This window comes from Psammomys obesus, unplaced genomic scaffold (genome assembly GCF_907164565.1).
Source record: "Psammomys obesus unplaced genomic scaffold, mPsaObe1.curated_primary_1811, whole genome shotgun sequence".
NCBI classification, from domain to species: domain Eukaryota; kingdom Metazoa; phylum Chordata; class Mammalia; order Rodentia; family Muridae; genus Psammomys; species Psammomys obesus.
This window is the reverse complement of record NW_026585609.1, coordinates 8,859,548-8,867,703: the sequence shown is the minus strand read 5'-3', so window position 1 is coordinate 8,867,703 and position 8,156 is coordinate 8,859,548.

The following is an 8,156-nucleotide window of genomic DNA, read 5'->3' as shown; positions in this document are numbered from 1 at the left end:
GAATGAGGAAGGGGGCTACAGCTGGGATGCAAAGCAAATAAAACGTAATTAATGTAAAAAATAAAAATTTAATTAAAAATCACTGGATAAAATTTCACAGAATTCAAATGTTTCTATGTATTAATAATAAACAATTGGAAATAAAATTTTAAATGGAATCTCATTTTAACAGCTTCCCAAAACATAGACCATTAATTACACTACTAAAAAATGTTAGCAAATATCTACATACAGAAGGAATGCACAATTTAAGCCATTTTCTTTCCTAGGGATCTGAATATTTAATGACCGGTAAGCAGACTTCTGGTTACAGAGTCTCCTATTGAGACAACCAAATACTTCATTGAGAGAATATGTCCCTGGTCAATTTCTCCTTTTCTTTCTCCTCCATGAGAGTCTGAATCTAGAAGCATACTTGACATAATAACCCCATAAACCAGTGTTCATCAAAGGACATTTTGCTGGGAACTAAACCTGTATCAGTGACCAACAAGAATGCTCCAAGAAAGCAGATACTGCGATGAAATTTGGGGCTTGAAACATCTGCTGCCCAATGGGTAATGAAAAATCTATCACTGTATTAGAGGGGGAAAATGTGGAACTAGAGAGTAATGGCATAATTATTTTAAAAAGACAAATCTTCCCTGGATTGGTGAACCGGTGGAATTAAGAATGTATCAGAGAGATAGCAGGTGTTTGAGAAACATGGGTAGAATATAAATGGTAAGGACAGGGAACTTGGGGAACCATCGACAACATTTTACCTGATTCTTTAGAAAAATAAGTGGGAGGACTATAAGTACATAATCAGAAATGAGATAAAATTTCCCAAATGTGAGGGCTACCATGACGTTGAATGAGAGAGTTCATATCTCATTTAATGGGAAAGTGAAGACAAGGAAAGGTAATGGGACTTAATAATATGAAGGGAAGAACACCAATGAATGTTAAAAATTGAACCTGGGCAAAGATCAGAATATGGCCAAAGCTGGGAAGGCAGTGAATGGAACATAGTTTCTTGACCCACCCTGGCCAGTGAGGCTAAGCGGATTGAGGAAAATGCCAAAGGGCCAGGTGGGGACACCAGAGAATGCCACGTGTTTGGGCTCAAGAGTAGTGCAAACAAAGCACTTTTTATCTTGATTATTAAAGCAATCAAAATATAGGGGTGTTTGCAGTTGGTTAAAGCAAATACAAGTACAATGAGAGAATATACTTGGTGTTATGTCTTATCGACTTTGGTCTTACGAAGAGACAAGAATATTCTTCCCAAGCCTTTACCTTTCCCACAGAAATAATGTGGACCTGTCAGGGCATTCCCTTCAGGTACTCGCTTTCAAGGCATCCACTTAGTTTATGCAACTCTTTCCAAAAGGCTACCATGTGGAAAGGACATTCTGTTCCTTGCTGCATCCAAAGTTCATAATAAGTCCATCGCTTTCTTATACAGGCTTCCACAATCTTTTGTGTTTTCTTAATGACCTCCAATATCTTGAGCCACAGAATTTTTTGAGTCCCCAAAGATTTCAGAAGAGACTTACTCCTTTATGCTACTAGATAACTCTTTGCTTGAGGACATGGCTTAGGCTTTTTACTATGAATCAAAATGCATGTCCTACTCCCAAATCTTTACCAACCCAACTTCCTGATCTAGTCAAATAACTAGATCATCTGACTGTGGAATTTCCTTCTGAGTCTCCTAACAGAAGGAAAAGATTGTAGACCTAAATAATGGGTCCCACAGAAAACAGAGCAAATTCACATGGGTTCAAACCCTCAGAGATCAAAGTGGGGAAAAGTAAATTGGCTAAGAGAAAGCTTGTTGGTTTAGGTTCACCTTCCTGGGCTTTACTACTCTACTAAGACATCTGAGAAGTTGTGCAAGCTTGCCAATAGGAGACACTGCATTGCTTATGATGGACCTTGGTGCAACAAAATGTCTGGCGAAATCAGTTTTATGGAGGAAGGGTTGATTTTGCTTTACATCTTGAGCGTAGAGTCCTTGTGATGGGAAAGTTAGGGCACCCTGTTTCTGTTCAAAAATGTCTTAGAACCTATCCTGAAGACAAGAGAGATATGTCAGTCCATCCCACAGTATTATTGCACTCACAGTAAGGGAAGGTGTGCCCTGTATGTGAACTTTTAGAGTCCCTGCAAGGAGACCCTGAGGAGTCACTCCATGCATCTTTGAAGAAAAGCAGAAGTTTCACTGGAGACCCAAGATGTCACTAGCATATGCAAATGAGTTCTCAGGCTTCCAAGCTCATGATTAGGAGAGTGGTGTATGCACAGCTTATGCCAAGAATGGCCCCATGTTGCTGAGCTATTCATCTGAGAGAGCTATTCATCTGCGCTTCCCTCTGAGAGACTTCTCTCTAATTTGTTAGGGTTACCTGAAGGTTAAGTCAGTCTTCTTGGAAGTGCTTTGTGTTGAGTAGGGAGTAAATATGAGTAGGGCAGAAACTGTCTCTTCTATTCTATCAATGAAGTTGTTATATCTCCTGGATTCCCACTGGAGAGCATCCATTATGTTTCTTAGCCACAAGTATTTTCCCTGGCCATGGTCACATGACAGCTAAAGTCATGGTGGCGGGAGCTTGAAGTATCCTGGTCATGCTGCATCCACAGAAACAGAGATCAGTAAGTGTTTGTGCTCAGCTTGTTTTCGCTTCTTCACTCACTTTGGGACCCCAGCCCATGGGATGGTGTCTCCCACGGTTACAGTATGTCTCCCCACATCCATTCACCTATTCTAGAACAGTCTTCACAGGCATGTCCAGAGGCATCTCTCCTGAGTGATTCCAGATCTTGTCAAACTGACAACACTGTGACAAATATTGATTTTTATCAAAAGGCATGAAATCCGCAAGGAAGGTATGCTTCCATACTAAGTAAAACAAAACATATTTGCCTTTAGGGAAAAAAAAAAAGAGAGAATAAAATTTCAAAGATATGGGAATATTCCAGAAGAGGGTCAGTGTACTGGAGACTCTGGGTCTTTAGCTCTGTCCAAAACTTACCTAAGTTCCATCCAGTCCTATTCTTGCTTAGTAGTTACTTGGAGAAGTCTCTGGAGGTTGTCTTAACTTGCAAATCAAAAGCCTGGAGGCTCCAGTGTTAGAGTTTGTTTTCTGGTGTCCAGTTCTTTGGCTAGAGAACACGGGAGTTAACAGCATGCACAGACTTTTCTGTCCTTTCATGAGCATTGGAAAAACAAACAAATAAAAAATCAACAACAAAAACACGCTGAAGCTTTATGTTGGCTGTTCATTTCTGGTAAGTTTTGCAAACTTCAGAAGAAACCAGAAAATGTCAAATGATTTATTTTCTCTACGTGCATACTGAAGCTCTACTACTATAGAAACCCATGAGACTCTTGACACTTGTTTCCAGGTGAAAACAATTTATAAGTATTCGCTGTTGTGTATAGCATTCTATTAATGTACCTTACAACACTGAAACTGAATCTTAGTCCTTTTAAGTCTGGACCTTTGAATCCAGAAGTTTTAGATTCTGTTCTTAAACTTGTTCCCTAAAACAAGTTTTGGTGCTCTCTGCTACACAAGTGTGGCAGGAATGAATGGTTTGGTAGAAGATCTGTCATGAAATAGAATCTGGACGCATGGAATACCAACCCAGAAAACCTTCATGAGGCTGGAAGGAACCAGTTTTCTCCCGGGAGGGTTACTGTCTCCTGGTAGTGGTACCGAAGAACTTCCCCTGGTCTTCACTAAAGGAAGCCAGTAGCTGGAAGAAAACCACATGGTCTGACTCTGCTGGAAACAGAAGACTTGGTCTCCACATGCAGCAGCCCCTGCACAGCATGCATTCAATCTTACCTGCTGTGGAAGGTGATGAACAATACTCCAAAGAGCCGGTGGTGCACATCTGCAGTCTCAGCACTTGGGGGCTGGTGCAGGAGGATCGCTGAGTGGCTCTTTCAGAATATTTGGATTTACTATTAGATCCCACTTGGTTTCACAGACATCTACACAATCTTTCTTGCTGCATTTAGAAACTCTGGAGAAATTTCCAGCCCACATGCTTTCAGTGCGCCATATTTAATTAGCCGTATGGATTTGACTTACATCTTTAAATGAAACTAACTACCTTCGGGTATGCAAAGAGAACATATGTTTTAAGCACAGCACTATCACTATGGCTGGGTCATAATGGTTGGCCAGAGCAACAGAGAGCAAATTAAGGCAGTCTGTGATCCCAGAATTCTGGCAGTGGTGGCAGGAGGATCAGAAGTTCAATGTGATCCTTGGCAACATAGTGACATCAAGACCAGCCTGCAACACATGAGAGCGGGCCTGCTTCAAAAATCAAAAAGCAAACCAAGAAGGAGAAAGTAGAACTCCACTATTTAAATGATGCTCCACTAAGGTTAAGGTCTCAATATGTTTTGTGTTCTTCGAATATCATACATTGTAAAAATAGAGGTTTCAAGTGGATGTAATCAAATGGAAAACATCTCTAAAATGTTAAGAGCATTTCTGAGGCACAGTCAGGTTTAATGAGAGAAAACTCCAAAGACCCTCAGATTATTAAATATGGAGACAGGGAATTACAAAGTGAACTATCAAAACTCTTTTATTTTCCTCCCTTTAAATTTCATTTGTGTATGTGTGCACGAGGAGGCCAGAAGAGGGCATCAGAGCTGTGTGTACTCCCATCATGCTCTTGTAGGAGGCCTGCCGTGATATCCTCGTGCTGGAATCCCACTTGCAGTCCTAATGATTACACAGGAAGCTCTCTTAACCTTTAGTCATTTTTTTTCTAACCCCGTCTTCCATCTCATTAATGAGGCTTTTAACGGCAGAATCTTCAGGGTAAGAATTTAATAAATCCATAGAAATAGTTAACTTACTAACTTAGACTTTGTGACCCTTATGTTGCCTACCCCAAACCTCATGAAAACCAAAGAAAGCAACCATTTAAGTTTTCTAGCTTATGTTCAACAATCAATTGATCTTGGAGCAAAATCCAAAATATAATAAAATCAGATCCTGAACTTGTTTAAGAATACATTGTCATGAAAAATGACATTCCTAATGTCCTGTGACTGGTTGTCTTATGACTGTAAAAACAGTTGAAGTATTTTAGGGAGTCTATCATCCTAAACTTTTCTGAAATGCAAAATAGGTATTTTTTTTTCATTGAAGAAAAAAGTAGAACTTCACAGACTCAAGTAATAAAGGGAAAATATACTGAATGCATCAATAAAATAAAAAGTTAGGAATAGCGAAGAGAAAGAGAAAGGAATTGAATGCTGGTAGAGAGACTAAGGGAGTTACTGCTTAGGAGAACAATGACATATATTTTACACGTATAGAAAGGATCTAGATGCTACTCATTGTGGAGATTTCTTTCTAACGTCTACCATGTACTGATTTTAGATGACACCCACCCCCCAGAGAGCAGGTAGTGTTCCACCTCCAGACAACACCACATCCCATGAGGCCGCTTAGAGTTGGATGAGTTGTTGTCCTACTAAACCTCCTTTCTGGCAGAAATGAGACAGAGCCATTTCTTTCCCTGGTGATCTAATTTTATTTCTGCTGTAAGCCGCCACCTTGGTCTTAAAAACCCAGTTTATACTACAGTGATGTTGCTGTATTCTTAGACGCCTTCACTTTGTTACTGACTGTTTCCTTGTATGATATTATGATACACCCTAGTGAAACCTGTTATTTATTATTATTATTTGAGACAGGATTTTGCCTTATAGCCCAGGCTAGCATAAAACTTGTGTGTTCCTGACTGGCTTGAACCCATGGTCCTCCTGTTTATTTGAAGCCCGAGAAAAGCTTCCCCTGAAGAAAAGTTGCCACCAAATAATTACAGCAATTAAGTCATATCTAAGAAAGGACCATGCATGGAGATGACCTAGAATCCCTGCACAGATGTAGCTCATGGCAGATCAGTCTCCAAGTGGGTTCCCTAGTAAGGGGAACAGGGACTGTCTCTCACATGAACTCAGTGGCTGTCTCGTTGATCACCTCCCCCTGAGGGGGAGCAGCCTTACCAGGCCACAGAGGAAGACAATGCAGCCAGTCCTGATAAGACCTGATAGGCTGGGGTCAGATGGAAGGGGAGGAGGATCTCCTCTATCAGTGGACTTGGGGAGGGGCATGGGAGGAAAAGAGGAAGGGAGGGTGGGATTGGGAGGGGTGAGGGAAGGGGCTACAGCTAGGATACAAAGTGAATAAATTGTAATAAATGAAAAAAATAAATTAAATAAGAAAGAAAAGAGCAGATAATAAAGATAAGATGCAAGGACACTAAGGTGGGTTTTGAAGAAACTTCTCTCTTTCCTGTTTTTAGAAAAAATGAGCAGACAGAATTATTGCATCAAATCTAAAAGGTAAAGGAGTTCCCACAGGAGTTTACTCATGGGAGTAATTTTCTCAGAAACACAGTTGCTTAACTGGAAAGAATGGTGTTTTTGTTTTTTTTTGTTTTTTTTTTTTATCAGTACCTCCAAGGCTTGTTTTTGTTTCTGCAGTGTTTTCATTTTCAACTGATAAAAAATGGGACAACATGAACAAGCATGGATGCTATCTTTGTCCATCTCATTTTTGGCTGCCATCTCACAGTGGACACAGGAAATATAAAAAGTAATCCATGTCCAGCAGTCCCAGATCCAGGACTGCCTAAGCTAACCTCTATCTGCTGCTGGCCATTAGCTCCTGCTCTTTCATTCCAGACGAGGTGGTGCCTGGGTGCAAGAAAAATGTCTTTCCCCACACTCTGATGACTTTCCTGGAACAAACAGTAGATAGAGGAGTAAAGATTTATCCCAATTTGCTTTCAATTTCTAAAGTAAAGACACAGTGACCAAAAGGTCATGGTTAATTTCGATTATAGATTACGAAACCCAAACCAGGATCCTGAAAGTAGGATGTGAAACAGCCCTGGTGGGCACAGCTTCCTAAACTGCTCTCGGCTTGGCTTGCTTGGCCTGCCTTTAGTACAGCCCAGGACCACCTGCCGTGGAGTGGCACCTCCACTGAGATGGGGCCTTCCACATCAAATATTACACAAGAAAATGCCTCATAGGCTTCACTACAGGCCAATCTTTTGCAGGCATCTTCTCAGCTAAGGTTCCTTTCCCAGGTGACCCGGGCTGGTGCCAAGGTGACCCGGGCTGGTGCCAAGGTGACCAAAAACAAAAACAAAAACAAACCAGCACAATGTTGAGCATCTTGATGCAAGGAGAGCATCAGTCATAAGAACCATGCAGAGCGCTCTGTGTGCTTTTTGTTGACTCACAGAGGTTGCATGTATCTGTGGGGTCCAGTGTGACCTTTCTTCATTCCCCAACCTGACAAACTGTTGTCATATTCATCACTTCATATGTTTATCATTTATTTATGTTAAGAACATTCAATATCTCTACTTGGTGTTTTAACTTATAGAATTTATTACCAACCACAGTTATCTAATGTACTATTGAGTATTAGAAGTTGTTTTCCAATAAGTGCACCAGTACCTAAAGCCATTTTTTTTATTTTAAAATAAAAATCCCTATCATTTGATTTTAATACTAAAGACTAAGGAGCCAGATGCTTGGGAGAAAGCCTGCTAGCTCAGGGAAGAAGAGACAGAACCCACCTGATCTTTCTACCCATGTCTCAGAAGGAAAAAACAAAACAAAACAACAAAAACAAAAGAAACCTTCTTACTTAACTCCATGCTGTCTTAAATACCATCAACTCAACTCATTGTCCCCTTTTTCTGTTTACTGCCTGTCAGCTTGTTTCTTGCGCCTCCTCTTGAGCTAGGTTTAACTTTATTCAGCCCTGTTTACAGAAAACTCTTGAATAAAAGGTGTGTGCTATTCCTGCACCACACCATAAGTACTTGCTTACAATAAAGAGAGAGCTCTTGGGTTAAAGGTGGGCGAAGGCTGAGCATTACCACAAGAAACAGGTTTTTCCAGTACGCAATCCTGAGGGTCAAAGCCTGATCAAATATCCTGCAATAGGCCATCTCTATTTCCTCTTCCTCAACCCTTGTCTCAGGCTGTCGTAACCATTCCTCTACTCTCTACTGATAAAACCTTTTAGGTTTCACATGTAAATGAGAACACATGACATTTTGTTCTTCTTCTTCTTCTTCTTCTTCTTCTTCTTCTTCTTCTTCTTCTT